This window comes from Hylobates moloch, unplaced genomic scaffold, assembly GCF_009828535.3.
Source record: "Hylobates moloch isolate HMO894 unplaced genomic scaffold, HMol_V3 SCAFFOLD_9, whole genome shotgun sequence".
Classification (NCBI taxonomy): Eukaryota; Metazoa; Chordata; class Mammalia; order Primates; family Hylobatidae; genus Hylobates; species Hylobates moloch.
Window position 1 is genome coordinate 73,941,485 of NW_026652284.1, and position 23,684 is coordinate 73,965,168.

At 41.1% G+C, this 23,684-nt stretch overlaps 1 pseudogene; it reads left to right on the plus strand.

The window, feature by feature from the left end:
- The first annotated feature begins 16,088 nt into the window (after positions 1 to 16,088).
- On the plus strand, positions 16,089 to 23,391 carry LOC116813835 (myosin regulatory light polypeptide 9-like; annotated as a pseudogene).
- The last annotated feature ends 293 nt before the right edge of the window (positions 23,392 to 23,684 follow it).

The following is a 23,684-nucleotide window of genomic DNA, read 5'->3' on the forward strand; positions in this document are numbered from 1 at the left end:
TCTTTCCCTAATGTCATGATCCACAATTGATAACCTTCTACATGTAAATGCTGGATGAAGATGATTAATGTTCATTAGAGCCCATGTGTTCTTGGACATGTCATTTATCCTAAAATTTAGTTTTATATATTTTTATGTTTATTTATTATTATTATTTGAGATAGAGTCTCGCTTTTGTCGCCCAGGCTGGAGTGCGTTGGTGCAATCTCGGCTCACTGCAACCTCTGCCTCCCAGGCTCAAGTGATTCTCCTCCCTCAGCCTCCCAAGTAGCTGAGATCACAGGTGCATGCCACCATGCCCAGCTAATTTTTTGTATTTTTACTAGAGACAAGGTTTCACCATGTTGGCCAGGCTGGTCTCAAATTCCTGACCTCAGGTGATCCGCCCACCTCAGCCTTCCAGAGTGCTGGGATTACAGACGTGAGCCACCCCACCTGGCCAGTTTTATATATTTTTAAATGGCAGATAATAATCTTGAGAAGGTGAGCATGGCAGAATTTATAAAAAGTACATCAGTTTAAATTCAGACAACATATACGAAAAATTGTTATGACCTTGCCATTTAAACATGACCCATAGTATGAATTATGCTGCAGCAAAGCTCTGAATTATTACCTCAAAATAAATCAACCTGTAGGAGGATATTGATAGTTGCCTGTGGAATATCCATTCTCCCCTTCTTCATTTTATTTTATTTTATTTTTTAAAAAAGAGGCAGAGTCTCACTCTGTCATCCAGGCTGGAGTGCAGTGGTGCAATCATAGCTCGCTGCAGCTGTAGCCTACCAGGCTCAGCCTGGTAGGGTGGCAAGCCATCCTCCTGCCTCAGCCTCCTGAGTAGCTGGGACTACAGGCATGTGCCTGCCTAATTTTTGTATTTTTTCTTTTTTTTTCTTTGTATTTTTTGCCTAATTTTTTGGCTGCCTAATTTTTGTAGAGATGAGGATCCCGCTGTGTGGCCCAGGCTGGTCTTCAACCCCTGTGCTCAAGCAATCTTCCTGCCTCGGCTCCCAAAGTGTTGGGATTACAGGCATGAGCCACCGTGCCTGGCTTCCCTTTTTTTTTTTTTTTACTATGGAACACTGGTTTCATTTGGGATGGAATCTGCTCAGTTTCCACTGTGGCTAAGAAACCCTGTTTCATGGTGGCCAATGAGAGGCAAGCAGAAGTCTGCTGATGGGGACTCTGAGAAGGCTATTGATTTCCTCATAAAAAGGAATAAACATGCTAGTATACACTTTTTGCCCTTCTTCTGTCTTCCTGCCTGGAATGTGTTCATGATGCCTGGAGATGCAGGAGCATGAGGATGCACAGCAGGCGGGTAGAGAAGCTGGGTCTTTGACCACTATCTTGAGCAGCTGTGCCAGCCCCAGGCTGTATCCACTTCTTGTTATTGGGAAGGACAAAGCCCTGTTTACAGACAAGTCTCTATTCCATGCAGCTTAATGCAATCCTGACTCATAAAGTACCTCCAAACTGCTGCCCCCCAGTTGTTCCATGTCAGGTACGCTATAGTATGAACTTATTTCACTTGACACCCTCCAGAAGGTCCTACCTCTTAAAAGAACATGTAGCCATATGCATTCAGTGTTTTCAGAGAAGACACCACCACCATCACCACCATCATCATCATCATCACTCCCAACAACAACAAGAACAACAAGCAAGGAGTAAGTATTTACAATGTGTCTTAAGGAACTCTTGATTAATTGACTGACTTCAAGCAGCACTACTTAATTCAGGAACACTTACCAAGAGAAAAGAAGCCAGGGGCAGTGGCTCATGCCTGTAATCCCAACACTTTGGGAGGCCAAGGTGGGTGGATTGCTTGAGGTCAAAAGTTCAAGACCAGGCTGACCAACATGGCAAAACCCCATCGCTAATAAAAATACAAAAAAATAGCTGGGCATGGTGGCACATGCCTGTAATCCCAGCTACTCGGGGGGTGGGGCTGAGGCAGGAGAATTGCTTGAACCTGGGAGGCAGAGGTTGTAGTGAGCTGAGATCACACCACAGAATTCCAGCCTGGGTGACAGAGCAAAACTATCTCAAAAAAAAAAAAAAGTATTAACTCACTTTCTTGAATAGCCCTTTTAAGAGTTATACCTATATGTTGTGCCATAAAACTATATTTAACTGCTAAGAAGGCAAACAAAAGTATCGTTAGTCAAGTGTTTAGTTCATTTTTATTATAACATATTTCATGTTATATTTATGTTAACACTAGTTGTTTTAATGGCTATTCATTTTTTAGCATATTGGAGTCTCTTGTAACATTATGTGTATATTACATTTATGCCTATTTTATAGACATTAAGAAATAATTTTACAATTTGAGGTAACTATATAAGTTAATACTTTGCTTTTATGACATGCGGTTGGTTCTATTTATGGCTTATGTGATGCTGAGTTATTGGTCAGGATGCCACTCTGTTATAATCATTGTCCTAGTTGGAAAATAGGCTCTTCTTTGTACTAGTACACCTGTCGCAGTGTCCAGGAATGCCTGCACTCCATTCAAGGGCAGAAATAGGCATAGTTTTCTTCTTCCTGTAAGGTTTTGTCACCGTATGTCCCGGATGGACAGAATAAACTACTTTCTTGAACTCTCTCAAGTCTTTCCTCAAAATCAAGAGATTTCCTTTATCGGTGCTCTGTGTGTGTGTGTGTGTGTGTGTGTCTGCGTGTGTGTATCTTTTCACTAATCAGCCATGTTCACTTCCCAAGCACTAACACTTGCTACGGCACCTCCACTCCTGCTCACTGGATCTACTCCTCTGACTCCCTCTAAGCATGGCCACATCCCTCAAATGCAGCCAGGGGCCTCTTCTCCCTGTGACTGCATAGGCTTAGAGCTGGTTGGCTCCTCAGTTCCTCTATGGTTCCCACAAGAAATGCAGTTTCACCACGCGTTCTGTGATTTTTGTTTTTACCTTTATTTCTTTTTTTATTATTATTATTATTATACTTTAAGTTTTAGGGTACATGTGCACAATGTGCAGGTTTGTTATATATGTATCCATGTGCCATGCTGGTGTGCTGCACCCATTAACTCGTCATTTAGCATTAGGTATATCTCCTAATGCTATCCCTCCCCGCCCCCGCACGCCACAACAGTCCCCAGAGTGTGATGTTCCCCTTCCTGTGTCCATGTGTTCTCATTGTTCAATTCCCACCTATGAGTGAGAACATGCAGTGTTTGGTTTTTTGTCCTTGCAATAGTTTACTGAGAATGATGTTTTCCAGTTTCATCCATGTCCCTACAAAGGACATGAACTCATCCTTTTTTTGGCTGCATAGTATTCCATGGTGTATATGTGCCACATTTTCTTAATCCAGTCTATCGTTGTTGGACATTTGGGTTGGTTCCAAGTCTTTGCTATTGTGAATAGTGCCGCAATAAACATACGTGTGCATGTGTCTTTGTAGCAGCATGATTTATAGTCCTTTGGGTATGTACCCAGTAATGGGATGGCTGGGTCAAATGGTATTTCTAGTTCTAGATCCCTGAGGAATCGCCACACTGACTTCCACAATGGTTGAACTAGTTTACAGTCCCACCAACAGTGTAAAAGTGTTCCTATTTCTCCACATCCTCTCCAGCACCTGTTGTTTCCTGACTTTTTAATGATGGCCATTCTAACTGGTGTGAGATGGTATCTCACTGTGGTTTTGATTTGCATTTCTCTGATGGCCAGTGATGATGAGCATTTTTTCATGTGTTTTTTGGCTGCATAAATGTCTTCTTTTGAGAAGTGTCTGTTCATGTCCTTAGCCCCCTTTTTGATGGGGTTGTTTGTTTTTTTCTTGTAAATTTGTTTGAGTTCATTGTAGATTCTGGATATTAGCCCTTTGTCAGATGAGTAGGTTGCAAAAATTTTCTCCCATTCTGTAGGTTGCCTGTTCACTCTGATGGTAGTTTCTTTTGCTGTGCAGAAGCTCTTTAGTTAAATTAGATCCCATTTGTCAATTTTGGCTTTTGTTGCCATTGCTTTTGGTGTTTTAGACATGAAGTCCTTGCCCATGACTATGTCCTGAATGGTATTGCCTAGGTTTTCTTCTGGGGTTTTTATGGTTTTAGGTCTAACATGTAGTCTTTAATCCATCTTGAATTAATTTTTGTACAAGGTGTAAGGAAGGGATCCAGTTTCAGCTTTCTACAGATGGCTAGCCAGTTTTCCCAGCACCATTTATTAAATAGGGAATCCTTTTCCCATTGCTTGTTTTTGTCAGGTTTGTCGAAGATCAGATAGTTGTAGATATGCAGCATTATTTCTGAGGGCTCTGTTCTATTCCATTGATCTATGTCCCTGTTTTGGTACCAGTACCATGCTGTTTTGGTTACTATAGCCTTGTAGTATAGTTTGAAGTCAGGTAGCGTGATGTGTCCAGCTTTGTTCTTTTGGCTTAGGATTGACTTGGCGATGCGGCCTCTTTTTTTGTTCCATATGAACTTTAAAGTAGTTTTTTCCAATTGTGTGAAGAAAGTCATTGGTAGCTTGATGGGGATGGCATTGAATCTATAAATTACCTTGGGCAGTATGGTCATTTTCACGATACTGATTCTTCCAACCCATGAGCATGGAATGTTCTTCCATTTGTTTGTATCCTCTTTTATTTCATTGAGCAGTGGTTTGTAGTTCTCCTTGAAGAGGTCCTTCACGTCCCTTGTAAGTTGGATTCCTAGGTATTTTATTCTCTTTGAAGCAATTGTGAATGGGAGTTCACTCATGATTTGGCTCTCTGTTTGTCTGTTATTGGTGTACAAGAATGCTTGTGATTTTTGTACATTGGTTTTGTATCCTGAGACTTTGCTGAAGTTGCTTATCAGCTTAAGGAGATTTTGGGCTGAGACAATGGGGTTTTCTAAATATACAATTATGTCATCTGCAAACAGGGACAATCTGACTTCCTCTTTTCCTAATTGAATACCCTTTATTTCCTTCTCCTGCCTGATTGCCCTGGCCAGAACTTCCAACACTATGTTGAATAGGAGTGGTGAGAGAGGGCATCCCTGTCTTGTGCCAGTTTTCAAAGGGAATGCTTCCAGTTTTTGCCCATTCAGTATGATATTGGCTGTGGGTTTGTCATAGATAGCTCTTATTATTTTGAGATACGTTCTGTGATTTTTTTTTAACTTTCTGAGGATTTGGGAGGCCCCGTTATGGAACAGCACAACATCTCCTCTTTCCCTTTCTTCCTCTCTCTCTTTTTCTCTCCCCTTCTCTCTGTGGTATTTTTAATATATAGTGGATGAGCCAGTTCCTGGCTCGTAACTCCCATAGCCCTTGTTACAGTCTTTTGTTATAATCTTGGGGGGCACTTTAGGCCTCAGAATTAGGCCTCAGAAAATAGAATCTTTCTCTGACTTTCCCCCACCCTTCTTTCTTTCCCCAAGACAGGAATCTTCCCCTACTTTTCCATTTTGGAGCTGACCATAAATTCCCTGAGCTACCTTGTCTGATTGTAGGCCATAAGACCCCCATTTCAGAAGGGGTCCTGCCCCATAACGTGGAGGAAGGAGCACTGCACCGAGAAGCCAAGGAGAACCTGGACAGACAGGCCTTGCTGGGTCTCCCCACTCAGTCTATTAGCATTAGATCATATCCTTTTGTCCAAACACATTTCTACATGGTTGTCAATCATGCCTATCCAAGGACGTCTCCATAAAAGGCCCAAGAGGACAGCATTTGGGGAGCTTCCGAATGGCTGAGCACATGAGATTCCTAGAGGGTGGAGCGCCTGTGGAAGCCCTGCACCCTTCCCCCCATGCCTCACTCTACACGTCTCTCCATCTGTATCCTTTGTAATATCCTTTATAACAAACTGGTCAATGTGTTTCCCTGAGTTCTGTGAGCTACTCTAGCAAATTAACCCAACCCAAAGGGTGGTTGTAGCAACCCCAAATTGAAGCCGGTCTGTCAGAACTTCTGGAGGCCCTGACATGTGACTGGTATCTGGGAGCAGGGGTGATCTTGGGGACTGAGCGCTCAACCTGTGGGATCTGACACTATCTCCAGATAGATAGTGTCAAAATTGAATTGGGGCACCAGGTTGGTGTCTGCTGCAGAACTGATTGCTTGTTTGGTGGTGGGGAGAAACTCCCATACATTTGATCACAGAAATCTTGTGTGTTGATTGTTGTAAGAGAATAGGAAAAAGCACACTGAGTGTTATTTTATCCACACTTAGACCCTCCCTCTGGATTTACCCAGGAGCTTCTTGTAATATAACAAGCCAAGCCCAGCTTCTGTAGACTCAGCTTTTACCTTAGGCAGGATGGTATTTTCCTAACACAGGCAAAGCTCTCCCTGGCAGGAATTCTTGTTATAATCATCATACACAAAAGGCATTTGCCCACATATTTCCATGAATAATCAAAGAAAGTTCTGCCTTCACAGAATCATTTCATGATCTCGTACTTTGATTTTAGAAGTGACAGTACAGTGAGGGTCTGGACTTTCCTCAGCTTGTGATGATCACAGACACTAACAGAGTAAATCCGGATGAAGCCAGGTCCTTGAGACCCACAGCACATCTGGTATATTCACTCCTGTCACACTCACATGTTCGGTGCTCCCACTTTCACACATGCCACATGGGGAGCATAGAAAGCACCCAGCACTAAAATCATTTCCAGTTTTAAAATCACTATGAGAAGTAAGAGGTGACAACCCATGTGAGTGGACCAGGCCTTTCTTTGAGCCCCCTTAAGTGAAAGTTATCTTAGAAAGGGCCCAGGGAAGACAGGGGGCCTGGAGAATGAAAGAATGGCCAGGTTAACAAGCACATGTGAGTACAGGGTGTGCATTTAGCTCAGCTGATGAAGCAAGAGATTAAAACAGACATGGAACTTGTTGAAAATTTTGCCAACAATTGGGCAAAGGATTTCTTTTACAATGGACCTTTTGACTCTCTTTTAAAGAAAAATAACAGCTGACAATGGTTTAATATTACTAATATAACAGGACTATTTTTTTCTGTCATTTACATTCAAATGAAAGCCATTCACCAATCTTCCAACCTTTTGAGAATACCCTGTCGTGTAATATCCAAATGAAATGGTAAGTATCTAGTCCCCAACCCAAATATTATGAGAAGCCCTGCCTCCTTCCAGGTTTCTGAGGATTCCTGGGAAGGTGTGCATGAGTGCATGCATGTGCTTGTGTGTGTGTGTACGTGTGTGTGAGTGTGTTTGTGCTTGTGTGCCTGTGTGTGTGGTGGATGTCACAGCAGAGGAGCTAAGTGTGCAGAAGGCATGGTGGCTTCTGTTCGTCAAGTCACCTCCCCCTCTGAATGGTTCTGCTTAATTCCTGTTTCTCATCTTGCCCTGCAGCTATTGTTCTTCTACCACTTCACCTTTCCTTCATTCTCCAAAGCACCATTAACATTAGACAACTGCATGTTTTAACCTTTCCTGAAAGTCAGGGGTAATGGAGAGGGGCACTGCTTGGAAAACAACTTCAAGCTGGACATCAGGTCTTGCCATCCTCCAAGTCCTTCAGCCAACTCTCCAGCACAGGAAATTTACATTACTGTCTTTCCTTTTAGGCCCTGGCCTGCTGCTGTGCTCCTAGGGCCAACTTTCCTCTCTACCTTCATTCCTCTGTATCATCTTCTTGGAGTCCCCAGGGTTCCTGTACCTTTCTCCTTCACCAGCAGTGACTCAAAAACTCTCTATACAGAAGGAGGAGCTCAGCGAGAACAGCCTGATTGGAAACTGGGGCTAGAGGTCTTATCTCAAAGTCTGCTTTGCTTTGAAGCACACTGTTTTTACTGAGATTGTATGCTACTTGGATTGGGTGGGGGTTCCCATGGAGGCTACAGGAAAGAGCTTAAGCCACTTCCATTGATACAACCACCCCTCATTTTAGCATTGCAACTCCACCATCTCTCTACTTTACCTACAGAACAATTTCGTTATCTGCCAGAATCTCCTCTTTCCAGAATATGCCTTGGAGAGATCACCTTCTATAATCAAAAGACCCTTCTAGGTATTTTTCAAGCAAGAGAGCAGACTTGTTTCTTCCACCTTACAGAATATGAAAGCAACTTCAGACATTTCTTTTTAAAATAGCAATTGGGCCAGGCAGGGTGGCTTACGCCTGTAATCCCAGCATTTTGGGAGGCCAAGGCAGGCGGATCACTTGAGGTCAGGAATTTGAGACCAGCCTGGCCAATGTGGTGAAATCTTGTCTCAACTAAAAGTACAAAAATTAAGCTGGGTGTGGTGGCATGCGCCTGTAATCCCAGCTACTTGGGAGGCTGAGGCAGGAGAATCGCTTGAACCTGGGAGGCAGAGGTTGCAGTGAGCCAAGATGGCGCCACTGCACTCCAGCCTGGGCGACAGAGCAAAACTCTGTCTCAAAAAATAAATAAATAAAAAATTTAAAAAACTAAATATAATAAAATAGCACTTGATCCTTTTCTGTAAAACTTGTAAAATATGTGAGACAAAGTAGCAAACATAAGAGGCCATATTTGTTCATTTCTTCCTGGCAACACAATTTCAAAAAGTCACTGACTCTGTGGGACATGCAGCTCTCTGGAAAGATGCTTTGAAGACAAAACAGGAGAGAGCATATAGGCCCCCCACGTCTCTTGACTGAGTCACTATACTCCTTAAAAGATAAATGACCTGGTCCTTGCCTTCTCCTATACATAAGATAATGTCAGGTGGGGTTAGTGATTATGCCTCTGTAATTTTTAACCAGATGTACTCTTACACCCAAACCTTGATGTGATTCTGCTTTAATGTAGCTTCTGAGGAAGTTTGATGTGATTTTGCATGTACTGAACCCCCATCACCTGTATATAAGCAGTGAGATGAAAAACTGTGCCAGAGCCGAGACTGCTCCCAGGCTCTAGACCTTGGTCCACAGGAAGACTTCTAAATAAAGCTAGCTTTAATTCTTTAAAAGTCCGATGGTTGGCTGGGCACGGTGGCTCACGCCTGTAATCCCAGTACTTTGATAGGCCAAGGCGGGCGGATTGCCTGAGCTCAGGAGTTCGAGACCGGCCTGGGCAACACGGTGAAACCCCATCTCTACTAAAAATACAAAAATTAGCCGGGCGTGGTGGCACGTGCCTGTAGTCCCAGCTACTCAGGAGGCTGAGGCAGGAGAATTGCTTGAACTCTGGAGTCGGAGGTTGCAGTGAGCCGAGATCATGCCACTGAACTCCAGCCTGGCCACAGAGCAAGACTCCATCTAAAAAACAAAAAAAGCCTGATGCTTTTCCTTTAGTCAACAAATGAAATGAAAATTATTAGTATTCAAAGAGGGTTGGGTCTTCACTCTGTTTTTAGGATGTTATCAAGTTTTACAATGGGAAAGAAGTCCCAAAATCATAGAATTTAGGCGACCTTAGCAATTGTAGCTTACCTCGCTCATTTGTGGTTCAGAGAATTGGAGCCCAAAGCAGTTTTGTGGTAGGTCCAAGGTCACTGGCAAGCCCCTCGGTGGAGAGCTAGCACTAAAGTCTCCTCAGGACAGCCATAGCCAGGCTGAGAATAGTTTAATGGAGAAATGATCTAATTAGGTGGTTCACCTGGCTTGTCAAATACAACGAATGTGGCACAGAATTCTTAGAAACAGGACTTAAAAGTTTAAAGCATATACAAATGACATGCTTAGGCATGCAAAAATATGTGTATACATATTGATTGTGAAACTTATCTGCCAATAGAGAAATTTATGTCGTGCTGTCAAAAAATAGCGCTTCCTTTAGTGCAGTTCACACTACAATTCAAACTGTTCCAGAAAAATGCGAGTAAAATCTCATGCAAATAAAAAACGTTGAGTCCTGGAGTCCCATCCAGACTTCAGTGTTTTTTGTTATTTGTTTTGGTTTGTTTGAAATAGGGTCTCGCTCTGTTGCCCATGCCCAGGATCGGGTGCCGTGGTACAATCACAGCTCACTGCAGCCTTGACCTCCCAGGATCAAGTGCTCCTCCCACCTCAGCCTCCCAAGTAGCTGGGACTACAGGCATGTGCTACCATGCCTGGACAGACTTCAATGTTGAGCCTATTTTTTCCCCTGAATAATTGCCTATAGGCAAGGACACTTGGTGATGTATAACTCTTAGGGCACTGCTCTCTGTCCTAAAGCACACTTAAATATTTTTTTCTGATTATAAAAAGAGTATATATTCATTTCATTGTAGAAATTTTGAAAACCACAGAAAACATAAAGAAAACAAAAACTACCTATAATTCCATCATTAGAGGTAACCACAGATTACATTTGGTTTTAGCATATTTCCCTAAGACATTTTTCTTTGCATTATAAATAACATAGCATATTTATACTTTTTTCCATAAGGGGGTTACCATGTATACTATACACATTGTTTTGTAGCCTGCTCTTTTAAGCACCACAGCATATCTCCCTGTAATTAAATATTCTTCAGAAATGGGTTTTAAAGATACTATTATTTAAAAAATGATTCCTTCCTAAAGAAGTACACACTAAGGCTAAGTTCATTTACTGAGCCCTTGAACTACTCATGATGACCTTTGAGAGATCACTCAAGGTCAAGCCCAAGCCCTCTTTAACATGGCTTCAGGACCTACTTCCCGGGCTTCTTTACTCCTCATTGCTCCATCCACGCTCAAACCCTAAGTGCCACAGATACCAGAATGAATTCCTGGGATAAAGCAGTTGGTCATTCAGCCAGTCCATCTGTCTGTCTGCCCTCCTTCCTTCCCTCGAGGTCTGAAAACCTGCCCTGGTCTCTCTCTGGAAAGCTCTCTCTTATTGCAGCTGCCTTACTCCTTACTCATCTTTTAGCTGTTAGCCTGGACTTCCCTCCTCAGGAAGCCTTCCCGGATCCCTCATGACCAGGTCAGGTGTCCCTTTCCTAGGTCCCCACAGCCTCCTCACTTCCCTATTCATAGCAGACACAGAAGGCAGACAAGAAAACTTGCTAGGACAGCGATGATAACTGCCTAGTGTGTTCACAAAGTTGTATCCCCAGAACTGACAACAGTATGTATCACATATTATATGTTTATTTATTAGCTTATTGTTTATGTTATGTATTTCTCTATGAGAATAAAAGCACCATGAGTAGGGGTCTTGTCCGTCTTATTAGCTACTGAATCTGACCCCGGTACCTAGAATTCTGTTAACACTTTAAAGTATACTATTAGTATTAGTCTGTTCTCACTGCTATAAATAAATACCTGAGACTAGGTAATTTATAAAGAAAAGAGGTTTAATTGGCTCATGGTTCTGCAGGCTGTACAGAAAGCATGATGCTGGCATCTGCTTGGCTTCCAGGGAGGCCTCAGGAAACTTACAATCACAGTGGAAGGGAAAGAGGAAGCAGGTGGCCAGAGTAGGAGCAAGAGGGAAGAAGGAAGGTGCTACACTCTTTTAAAAACAACCAGATCTCGTGAGAACTCACTCACTGTCACAAGCACAGCACCAAGAAGATGGTGCTAAATGATTCATGAGAAACCACCCCCATAATCCAATCACCTCCCACCAGGCCTCACTTCCCACACTGGGGATTACAGTTCTACATAAGATTTGGGTGGTGACACAGATTGAAACCATATCACCATTCCATATTTTTTCTGTTTGTGGTTGTACATATATATGTGTGTATGTATTGTTTTTTACAGAAATTAGATAACTTTGCATACATTTTTTGTAACCTGCTTTTTTCACTCATCTATATATTGTAAATATAATTTCATGTTAGTAAAATCTTCTATAAATATTTCTTTCTATCCATCTTCCATTGTTGGACCTTTAAATTATTTTCTGTCATAAACTTTAAAATAAATCCTAACCATTTAGAAGAAACATCAGTACAGCCTATGAGCAGAAGGGAGCCTTTCTATTTGATGCATACACACGTGGGGATTACAAGGTGGCACAAGAGAGCTTTCCTTGCCCCCAGTCTTCTTGGTGTTCTGGAACCCGCCCCCTCAGATGGGGTCTGGAAGTAGGTCTGACCTGGCCTCCTTTCTTCCTCTTCTACCTTCTAGCTTTTTACTGCTCAGCTTGTAAGATGCTTAATTTCCTCTGGTTTATTCTGAAATGGAGCTGGGGAAGGGAAAAAGGAAAGTGGCCTTTACCTCCCTCCCGCCAATGGTTCAGCCTCAGAGAGGAGGATTACATGTTTCTTCTCTATTGTATGTCCAGCCACACAATTTTTACAGAGCAGTAGCCCCAAATATCTGTCCTTGCCTGTTTGGGAAATGGTACTTCATTCAGTTTGCAAGCATTCAAAGAGCTTTTCTTTTCTAATCAAAATGCTCTGAACCACCATTTAGCTAAAGCTTTGCATCTATTTTCAATTATAGTTTTAGGAGAATATTCTAAAAGAGTAAGTTCTGGCTTAAAGATTATATGCATTTTTATTTATTTTGTTTTAATGAGAACAATTTTTATTTTTTAAATTTTGTGTGTACACAGTAGGTGTATATGGAGTACATGAGATGTTTTGACACAAGCATGCAATGTGAAATCAGCACATCATGGAGAATGGGGTATCCATCCCCCAAGCATTTATCCCTTGAGTTACAAACAACCTAATTATACTCTAAGTTATTTTAAAATGTACAATTAAGCTATTATTGACTACAGTCACCCTACTGCGCTATCTAATAGTAGGTCTTATTCATTCTTTCTAACTATTTATTTGTACCTATTAACCATACCCAACTCCCTTCCAGCCCCCACTCCCCTTCCCAGCCTCTGGTAACAATCCTGCTACTCTCTAGTCCATGAGTTTAATTGTTCTGATTTTTAGATCCCACAAATAAGTGAGAACATGTGATGTTGGTCTTTCTGTGACTGGCTTATTTCATTTAACATAATGATCTTCAGTTCCATCTATGTTGTTGCAAATGACTGAGTCTCACTCTTTTTTATGGCTGAATAGTACTCCATTGTGTATATGTACCACATTTTCTTTATCCATTCATCTCTCAGTGGACACTTAGTTTGCTTCCAAATCTTAGCTATTGTAAACAGTGCTGCAACAAACATAGTAGTGCAGATATTTCACTAATATACTGATATTCTTTCTTTTGAGTATGTACCCAGCAGTAGGATTGGTGGATCATAATGGTAGCTCATCTTTTAGTTTTTTGAGGAACTTCCAAATTGTTCTTCATAGTAGTTATACAAATTTACATTTCCGCTAAGAGTGTACAGGGATCCCTTTTCTCCCTGTCCTCACCAGCATTTGTTACTGCCTATCTTTTGGATAAAAGCCACTTTAGCTGATATCTCATTGCTATCAATGATGATATCTCATTGTAGTTTTGATTTGCATTTCTCTAATGATCAACGATATTGAGCAGCTTTTCTTTTTTATTTATTTATTTATTTATTTTATTTGTGAGACAGAATTTTGCTCTTGTTGCTCAGGCTGGAGTGCAATGGCATAATCTGAGCTCACCACAACCTCCACCTCCCGTGTTCAAGTGGTTCTCCTGCCTCAGCCTCCCGAGTAGCTGGGATTACAGGCATGCATTACCACGCCCAGCTAATTTTTTTTTTTTTTTTTATTTTTACTAGAGACAGGGTTTCTCCATGTTGGTCAGGCTGGTCTTGAACTCCCGACCTCAGGTGATCCACCCACCTCGGCCTCCCAAAGTGCTGGGATTACAGGCATATGCCCAGCCTTGAGAAGCTTTTCATATGCCTGTTTGCCATTTGTATGTCTTCTTTTGAGAAATGTCTATTCAAATCTTTTGTCCATCTTTTGATCAGATTGTTAGATTTTTTTTCCTATAGGGTTGTTTGAGCTCTTTGTATATTGTGGTTATTAACCCCTTGTCAGATGGGTGGTTATATACCTTTTTTTTTTTTGAGACGGGCTTTCACTCTGTTATCCAGGCTAGAGTGCAGTGGCACGATCTCAATTCACTGCAACCTCTGTCTCCTGGGTTCAAAGGATTTCCAGCTAATTTTTGTATTTTTAGTAGAGAAGGGGTTTCACCATATTGGCCAGGCTTGTCTGGGACTCCTGACCTCAAGTGATATGCCCACCTCGGCCTCCCAAAGTGCTGGGATTATAGGCATGAGCCACCACGCCCAGCTGTTATATGCATTGTTAAGTCTGTTGAATACATACTGTCAAATTGCCTTCCATGAAAATTGCAGCAAATTACATTCCCACCAGTGGTGTACAATAATGCCTCCCAACACCAGGGATAATCATGTTTTTGGTAGGCAATTTGTGGTATCTCATTTCATTAATGTGCATTTCCCTAACCCATATGTTTTTAGGTAATAGATAAAAAGGGGTATCTCGTTGTTGCCTTAATTTGCATTTTTCTAAAGTTTATTTCTTTTAAAAAGTAATAATTTCAAAGGACATTTTTCTTTTTAGTAAACCGACAGAATTTAAAAATTTTCCTCTATTAATTCTGAGATCACCTGAGACAAGGAGACACCAGAGTTTTTAAGTCACATCTCACAACCACACACTACAGGCAGTGGAGCTGAAAAGAAAGTACTCATCTAAGCAAACTTACTGTTTTACAGATTTAAAAACATAAGGCTGGGTTCGGTAGCTCATGCCTGTAATCCCAGCACTTTGGGAGGCCAAGGCGGGCGGATCACCTGATGTCAGGAGTTCAAGACCAGCCTGGCCAACATGGAGAAACCTTGTCTCTACTAAAAAATGCAAAATTAGCCAGGCATGGTGGCGCATGCCTGTAATCCTAGCTACTCGGGAGGCTGAGGCAGGAGAATTGCTTGAACCTGGGAGGCGGAGGTTGCAGTGAGCCAAGATCATGCTATTGCACTCCAGCCTGGGCAAAAAGAGCAAAACTCTTGTCTCAGAAAAATAATAATAAAATAAAAATTAAAAAGTTAAAATAGGTCAGGCGTGGTGGCACACGCCTGTAATCCCAGAACTTTGGGAGGCCAAGGTGGGCAGATTATGAGGTCAAGAGATCGAGACCATCCTTGCCAACATGGTGAAACCCCGTCTCTACTAAAAATACAAAAATTTGCTGGGCGTGGTGGTGCATGCCTGTAATCCCAGCTACTCAGGAGGCTGAGGCAAGAGCATCACTTGAACCCAGGAGGCGGAAGTTGCAGTGAGCTGAGATTATGCCACCACACTCCAGCCTGGTGACAGAGTGAGACTCCATCTCAAAAAATAAATAAATAAATAAATATGAAGCCCAGTGGTTAAAGAAAAATGTATCTAATGAAAGCTGTGATAGTTTAATCAAACACAAAGTGAGGTTATTTTGTAGTTGTAAAAATTTCTGTGTATTTCAATTTAAACAATATTATGTAGCATGTACTGTACTTGGAAAAAGTTACTCAACAAGGTGCAGCAAGAAAACACAAAGATAAAACTCCTTTCAAGGACTCTATGTACAGAAGTAAGGGAGTAGTATCAACAAAGTGCTTGATGAAAAGCAAAGGGTTAACAGTGAAAATGTATAGAATGAAACTAAATTAATGAGGACAGTTGATGACATAGTCAAATTTATAGAAACTTGTCAGCACATAATGGAAAATAATTTTTTTTTTTTTTTTTTTTTTGAGACAGAGTCTCACTCCGTTGCCCAGGTTGGAGTGCAGTGGCGCGACTGTGGCTCACTGCAACCTCTGCCTCCCAGGTTCAAGCAATTCTCCTGCCTCAGCCTCCCAAGTAGCTGGGATTACAGGCATGCGCCACCACACCCAGCTAATTTTGTATATTTAGTAGAGACGGGGTTTCACCATGTTGGCCAGCCTGATCTCAAACTCCTGACCTCAGGTGATCTGCCTGCCTCGGCCTCCCAAAGTGCTAGGATTACAGGTGTGAGCCACTGTGCCTGGCAGGAAAATAATTTTTTAAAACTATTTTAGGGGTGATTTTTTTAAATATTATTCTGGTTGGGAAAAAGAACTTCACATATGACCACAGTCGTATGTATCTCCCATTAATCTGAATGGGGTTGTACAACAGCAGTTTCAGAAGATTGTGCTATCCGATGCCTCTATGTGGAGTAAGAATAGTCTATTCAATCAACAAGCACTCACTTAATCTAAACCTGGTGCTATGAAGGATCTACTAAGATCAAAGACAAGGTCTTTCTGTCCTGGTAGAGTTTAGCCTAATGGACGAGAAAGACAAAGAAATAACACGAAACAGTATGATAAGAGCCACGATCATCCCGTCTGAACCATTGTTGATCAGTCCCTGGGAGTTGTCAGCTCCAGGAAAGCTAGAAACAGGACAGACTGAGGTCAGATGCCAGAGACAGCAGGACCAAGATGCCAAAGCCTTGCCCAGAAGCACAGCACTGGTGTGGAGCTGAGGTCAGATAGCTGCCACGACGCTGGGGCCAGGCGGCTGGCTGGAAAGTGGAACCAGAGCAAGCCTAGGGGACACATCTGAAGTCAGAAATGGCAGGGGATGGGGGAGAGGAAGGGCAAGGAGATGGGAAGCCTAAAGCAGGAGGCCAGCGAGAGTTTGTGGGAAGAACATTCTGTTGTGTGGGGACTTTCTCAAGGCCCTATTGACCAACCCCAGGAAACAATCCACTGCTGAATTAAGGGCTATACTCTCTGACCAAGTATCTAACTGTAGGGGTGGTATAAAGTGGTCGGGGAGTCATCAACCTGAATTTTTGAGGCTTCAAAGAAGAAGTAGCAGAGAATGTGGTCTGGTCTGTTTGAAGGGTGGAAGATGGAAATGGTGCAGGATGAGGCTGGTAAATTGGTACCAACAACCAACATTCATTGAGCACTTTCTCTGGGACAGGCCAAGTGTGAAGGGCTTCACACTCACGACCTTATTTAAGCCCCACAACAACCTTGTAGGATAAACTCTATTATTAGCCACACTTCACAGATTAAGAAACTGAGAAACTTTGCAGATTAGAGAGTTTGCATAATTTCTCTAAGGTTTCACACCATAATGTGAGTTCTAACTCTAGAACTCTATTATTAACTACTAAATATGCTCTGCGGGGCATGACTATAAAGAGACTTTCTCAGACTAAAAGTTCTGCACGCTCTCTTTTAGGCATAGTGATGCCTGTTTGGAAGTATAGCTTAATGTCATCAGCATAAACTTTAGAGTCTTTGGATCTGGGTTCAAATCACAGTCCTATGACTTGGTGAGACTCCTTGTTCAAGGTAATTTTCTTAGGCATCATTTTCCTGTTCTGAATTAAGAATAATAACAATGTCTTTTTGATGAAATGTTGTGAGACTTAAATACGACAATGTACATGAAAGCGTCGGTTGACTACAAAGCTAAACGTAAATGTTAACTGTTATGCGTTCTACTGTATTTTATATAAACCCTCAAGGCAGCCATGAAGCAGAGTGATATGAGAGCCATCTGGAGACTATTTTGATGATCCAGATGAAGGATGATGACAAGGGCCTACGCCAAGGCAGTGGCAGTGAGGGTGGAGAGAAAGGACATATTTAAAGGATATTTAGGACGCTTTACAAAACAGAACCTAATGACAGATTGGATATAGAGAGAGAGAGGAAAGGGGGTCAGAATGATTCAGAGTTTTATGTTGAGTAATCGGGTGAATGGTGATGTCATTAATTAAGGAAGAAGAGTAGGCAGGATAATACGTTCTATTTCAGGAATATTGTGACGAGGTGTCTATGAGACATCCAGTAAGCGGAGATGTGAAATGTGAGTGGGACTATGAGGGGGGTGCTCAGAAAAGAGATGTGCCATAGATTCAGATTTGGACATCACTGGGTATTTGAGACTAAACCTCTGACAGTAGATGTGATGTCCAGGTAAGACATGAAGCAATGGTTTGTAGCCCTTTAAAGCCAAGGAACCTTTCCACTCACACACAAAAATAAATGCTTATGCTAAAAACCAGTTTGCAAAACAGCTCAGAATGAAGCTTTTCTGGTTAAATCCAGAGTGAATTGCCTGGAGCCCACTTCTTGAGATAGCCTCTGAACAGGTTTAACTGAGCCCAGTTTGAGAACCACCTACATGGAGAAGAAAAGAGGGTGAGTTAACCACTAAATGGAGTCTGAAAGAAAGCAGCTTATGCAAAATCAGACTGGAATTTTAGTTTTAGATTTTTTGTGAAAAGCTTTTTTGGAACTTTAATGATTTTGGAAGCTTCACCCAGTTATTTGCAGTACTAACACTCATGCTGACCTGCTCTTACAGATGTTTGACCCTGTGTTTCAATGTCTGAGTGTACCCACTAGAAGCTGCAGAGCCATTCACATAAGGATAGCTGGCTGAGTTTCCAAGTCTCTCTTTCCAAGTTCATGCACATTAGTTTTCCTCCTTATCAGCAGAGGCTTGTCTTGTACACATCTGCTGGGTCATTCATGCTGAGATCACCATGTTTGTCCCAATTACCATGATTCTTATGTGATCTCTAAACCAGATAAATGCTTATCCACTCAAGCAGTTGTTTAATAAAAGTTATCTTAAATATTTAACTGTAAACTTTTTAAGAAGTCGAATTGGTGAAAACTTTTCTCCAAATTAAATCAGTTGAGTCTGCTTATTATTTCAACACCATCGAGGGTTTGATGCTAAATCCACTACCGGTATTTTGATTTGATTATTAAATCAGAAACACCTAATCATATGATAAGGAAAGATAATAGGAGCAAGAAAAAGGAGAGCAGAGGGAGGCCAAAAGAAAGAAGCAAGGACATCGGGTGATTATATTAAGAGCTAGTTTAAAAACAAAAACAATAGCACTCTAACATATCAGTGATCTAACACAATAAAAATTTATCTCTCAAAGTTCAACGTTGTGGGTATTTATGATTGGCATGTGATGGTTCATTTTGTGACGTGGGTACCCTTTTAGAGCCTCTACTTCTTTGCCTGGATCCTTTGCCACTCAGCAAGTGGATTGTGGACGAGAATACTACAAGGGAGAGGTTTCTATGGGCCAGGCTGAAGGTGGGCGCATCACTTCTGTGCATGTTCCCTCGGCCAGAATGAGCTACAGAGCCATGCTTATCTGCAAGGGGAGTTGAGAAGTATCATCTAGCCGTGCCCCCAGAGCTAAATGGAAGTGGAGAAAGTGAGCAGCAGCTAATCTTTGGTACAGATGAAACAAAAAGTGCCTGTGCACAGGGTTTTGTAAAAATTAGGAAAAATGAATCCCTGGTACACAAAAATTTTCAGCCTGGGATTCTTCTTATACGGAAACATTAGTCCCAAGGTCTGAGAGAGGTGCATGTTGAAAACTCCCAACCCTGTCACAAATATCAGTTAATTCCTAGATAGGAGGGCATTACTATGTTTTTCAGATGTACCAAAGAAAATGTTCATCGATTTTATAGATAAAATCCAATTCTTAAAACATTAAGAAAACATTTTATTTCAAATAATAAAATAAAATATATTTTTATTTGACGCAACTGAGCATTATTATATAAACTTTTCCTTTACAAACTTATAAAAACTTGTTCACATTCTTACCCCAAAAAAAGTTTTCAAAAAGCTAAACACTTACCCACTGAGTCATAGAATAATTGGAATTCTGACAGGAAGATAACTGTAAAGCAGTTCTTTAAAGAGGAGCAGCACTCTGCTTTATTTAAACCCCACAAAGTAGGTAAGCATTTTGTGGGTCGTGGATTTTCTAATTCAAGGTGTTATGCAATATGCAGCTGGGCTTTGAATGGCTTCCTCCTTTGTTCTTCTTGCACGCACATGCCATTTGGTGACATCCTGAGGTCTGGGAGGCTATTGGATTAGACCTTCTGAAAAGGACAGGTTATTCTATGCCATGTATAAGAAAAAGCTTTGATGATTCACAAAATTAAAGCTTTTTACTTCCCAGCAGGGGAGATTTCCCAGCCAATATGTTGAAAGGAAAGTGGCTGTATTAAAACTTCCTCCCTGATAGAACCAGAGATCCCAGCTGGCTTTCGCAGGAGGGACAGAGCATTATGATGATGTTGATTAGACAACTTTTAAACAGCACCAGTAGACAAAGACATTTTCAGCCTCCAGAAAAGAAATGGAATGAGTGCCAAGTCTGCATTTTATGGAGAGTATAAGGCTTGTTCCAGTAAATGTTTTCTCATTATAAAGTAATGCTTGAGGAAGCACACATCAGCTTCATGCCCCTTCATGATTTGTCCTATACCACTGGTTCAACCCACTGAGGGATGTCTGATAAGAAAAACTTTGCCTGAAAAAAAATTTTTGCCTTAGAAAACATAGGTTAATTGTATTTGACTTAGCTGCGAGTAACAGTAGGGTCTTCCATCTCTTTCTTGTCACCTTTTTAATTGCACTCAGTGTTTTTGCTTCTTCTGCTTGAAGAGAGCACTGAAACAATGTGAATTGGTTTGTAATCAGCATCAGACTTGATTACTTAGTAATTTGTAAAGAGCTTTAAACTCAGTAAAAGAAGTTCTTGGTGGATGTTTCCTTTTGGGGGCGTATCAAAAGAAAGTTGTCGGGCCGGGCGTGGTGGCTCACGCTTGTAATCCCAGCACTTTGGGAGGCCGAGGCGGGCGGATCATGAGGTCAGGAGATCGAGACCACGGTGAAACCCCGTCTCTACTAAAAACACAAAAAATTAGCCGGGCGTGGTGGCGGGCGCCTGTAGTCCCAGCTACTCGGAGAGGCTGAGGCAGGAGAATGGCGTGAACCCGGGAAGCGGAGCTTGCAGTGAGCAGAGATTGCGCCACTGCACTCCAGTCAGGGTGACAGAGCGAGACTCCGTCTCAAAAAAAAAAAAAAAAAAAAAAAGAAAGTTGTCTTTTTCTTTTCTTCCCCATTTTATACAGATTTTTTAATGCGAGAATTCTATCCTTAATGTATCTTGATCTTTAATCATTCTGATTAGACAGCCATTGCAAAAAATCCATAAAACAAGCAGTTCTCCAATTGTGCCTGCAGCATGGTATTTTACGGAGTATGTTATGTAGAACACCATGGTTCCCGAGGTAATTATAGGTGCTATGAGAATGCAGAATGTATTCATTAATAACAGAATTAATTATTCCAGAATTTATTATATGACTCACACATAATAGAAAAGTCACCCTGTTTCAATTCTCTTTGAATCCTTTTGTCAAGGAGAAAGTTTCAACTTAATGACATTTTTCCAAGTACTTCTTTTTGATGAGACAAGTTTCAGGCTGAGCGTCATCAGCAGACAATTTTATCTACCTCGAACTTAATTACATTTTATTCTCCTTACTTTTATTTTTATTTTTCATCTATGTATAGCAGGTGAAACAGATTGCCCAGTTATCAAATGATATACAGTTTTCTTTTAAAATAGTTATAATGCTTAAAAGGGAGTCAATTTAAAGGAAAATATTAAATGGTAAGAGTAAGTGGTTTATAGAACTCAACAATGACGCTATCAGATCCTGGACTTTTATTTGATGAGAGACTTTTTTTTATTACCGTTTCAATCTCTTTACTGGTTATTGATCTGTTTATATATTCTCTCTCTCTGTATTTTTTTTTTTTTTTTTTTTTGGAGACAGAGTTTCACTCTTGTTGCCCAGGCTGGAGTGCAATGGCACAATCTCAGCTCACTGCAACCTCTGCCTCCCGGATCCAAGCAATTCTCCTGCCTCAGCCTCCTGAGTAGCTGGGATTACAGGCATGCTCCACCACACCGGCTAATTTTGTATTTTTAGATGAGATGAGCTTTCACCATGTTGGTCAGGCTGATCTTGAACTCTTGACCTCAAGTGATCCACTCACCTCGTCCTACCAAAGTGCTGGGATTACAGGCGTGAGCCACTGCACCCGGCCATATGTTTTATTTCTTCATAATTCAGTCTTGGTAGGTTATACGTGTTGAGGAATTTATCCATTTCTTCTAGCTTATCCAATTGTTGGCATATAATTTGTTCGGAGTAATCTCTTATGATCCTTGGTATTTCTATGGTATCAGTTGTAATATCCCCTCTTTCATTTATTTAGAGAAAGTCTTCTTTAAAGAGAGATTCTTTCTCTTTTTTTCTTAGTCTAGTTAAAGTTTTGTCAATTTTGTTTATCTCTTCAAAAAACAAACTCAATTTCATATAAAGAAGAAAATCTAAAGAACTAATACTTAATGTTTCTCAAACTCTTTCAAAAAATTGAAGAAGAGGGAATACTTCAAACTCATTTTGCAGGGCCAGCATTACCCTGATACCAAAGCCAGCAAGGACACTATAAGGAAAGAAAATTATAGGCCAATGTTCTTGATAAACATAGATGCAAAAATTCTCAACAAAATACTAGCAAACTGAGCTCAACAGTGCATCATAAGAATCATTCACTATAATCAAATGGGATTTATCCCGGGGATGCAGGAATGGTTCAACATACACAAATCAACAAATGTGATACATCATATTTAAAGAATTAAGGACAAAAATCATATGATTATCACAATAGGTTAAGAAAAAACATTGGACAAAATTCAACATTCTTTCATAATATAAACTCTCAACAAATTAGATATAGAAAGAATGTACCCCAATACAATAAAGGCCATATGTGACAAACTCACAGCTAACATCACACTCAGTGGTGAAAAGTTGAAAGCTTTTTCTCTAAGATCAGGAACAAGAAAAGGATACCCGATTTCTCACCATTTCTATTCAACATAGTACTGGAAGTCCTAGCCAGAACAGTTAGGTGAGAGAAAAAATAAAAGGCATCCAAATTAGAACAGAAGAACTTAAGTTGTCTCTGCAGACAGCATGATCTTATATATAGAAAACCCTAAGTCCTTCACCAGAAAACTGTTAGAATTAATAAACAAATTCAGTAAAATTACAGGATAGAAATTCAAAATACAAAAATCAGTAGAGTTTCTATGTAATACAATGAATTATCTGAAAAAGAAATTTTTAAAAATCCTATTTACAGATAGCGGCAGTGAGGGGCTCGCTGAGGTGCTCGGATTCTCGTAGCTGTGCTGGGATTTAACCACCAAGTCAAGCAAAAGAGCAAACACCAAGACCACCAAGAAGTGCCCTCAGCACACAACATCCAATGTATTTGCTGTGTTTGACCAGTCACAGATTCAGGAGTTCAAAGAGGCCTTCACCATGATTGATCAGAACAGAGATGGTTTCATCGACAAGGAAGATTTGCAGGATATGCTTTCTTCATTGGGGAAGAGTCCAATTGATGGGTATCTGGATGCCATGATGAATGAGGCTGCAGGTCCCATCAATTTCACCACGTTCCTCACCGTGTTTGGTGAGAAGTTAAATGGCACAGATCCTGAAGATGTCATCAGAAATGCTTTTGCTTGCTTCGATGAAGAAGCAACTGGCACCATTCAGGAAGATTACCTGTGAGAGCTGCTGACAACCATGGGGGATGGGTTCATGGATGAGGAAGTGGATGAGCTGTATAGAGAAGATCCTATTGACATTGAGTTCACATGCATCCTAAAACATGGAGCAAAAGACAAAGATGACTGAAAGAACTTCAAGTTCCAGCCAAACATTCCTTGTTGCCACTTTGGGTATTTCTGAGATTTTCTCTTGCATGCCCTTAGCTTTACAGCTTTTGCATTTCCTGTTGTATTTATTCTCAGCCATTTGGGGCACATGTATCTTTATACTCAGACTGGAAACAGGACTTTCTATTAATATCATTTTCAGAATAGAAAATAGGGTAATTGGCCGGGCGCGGTGGCTCATGGCTATAATCCCAGCACTTTGGGAAGCCAAGGCAGGTGCATCACGAGGTCAGGAGTTCAAGACCAGCCTGA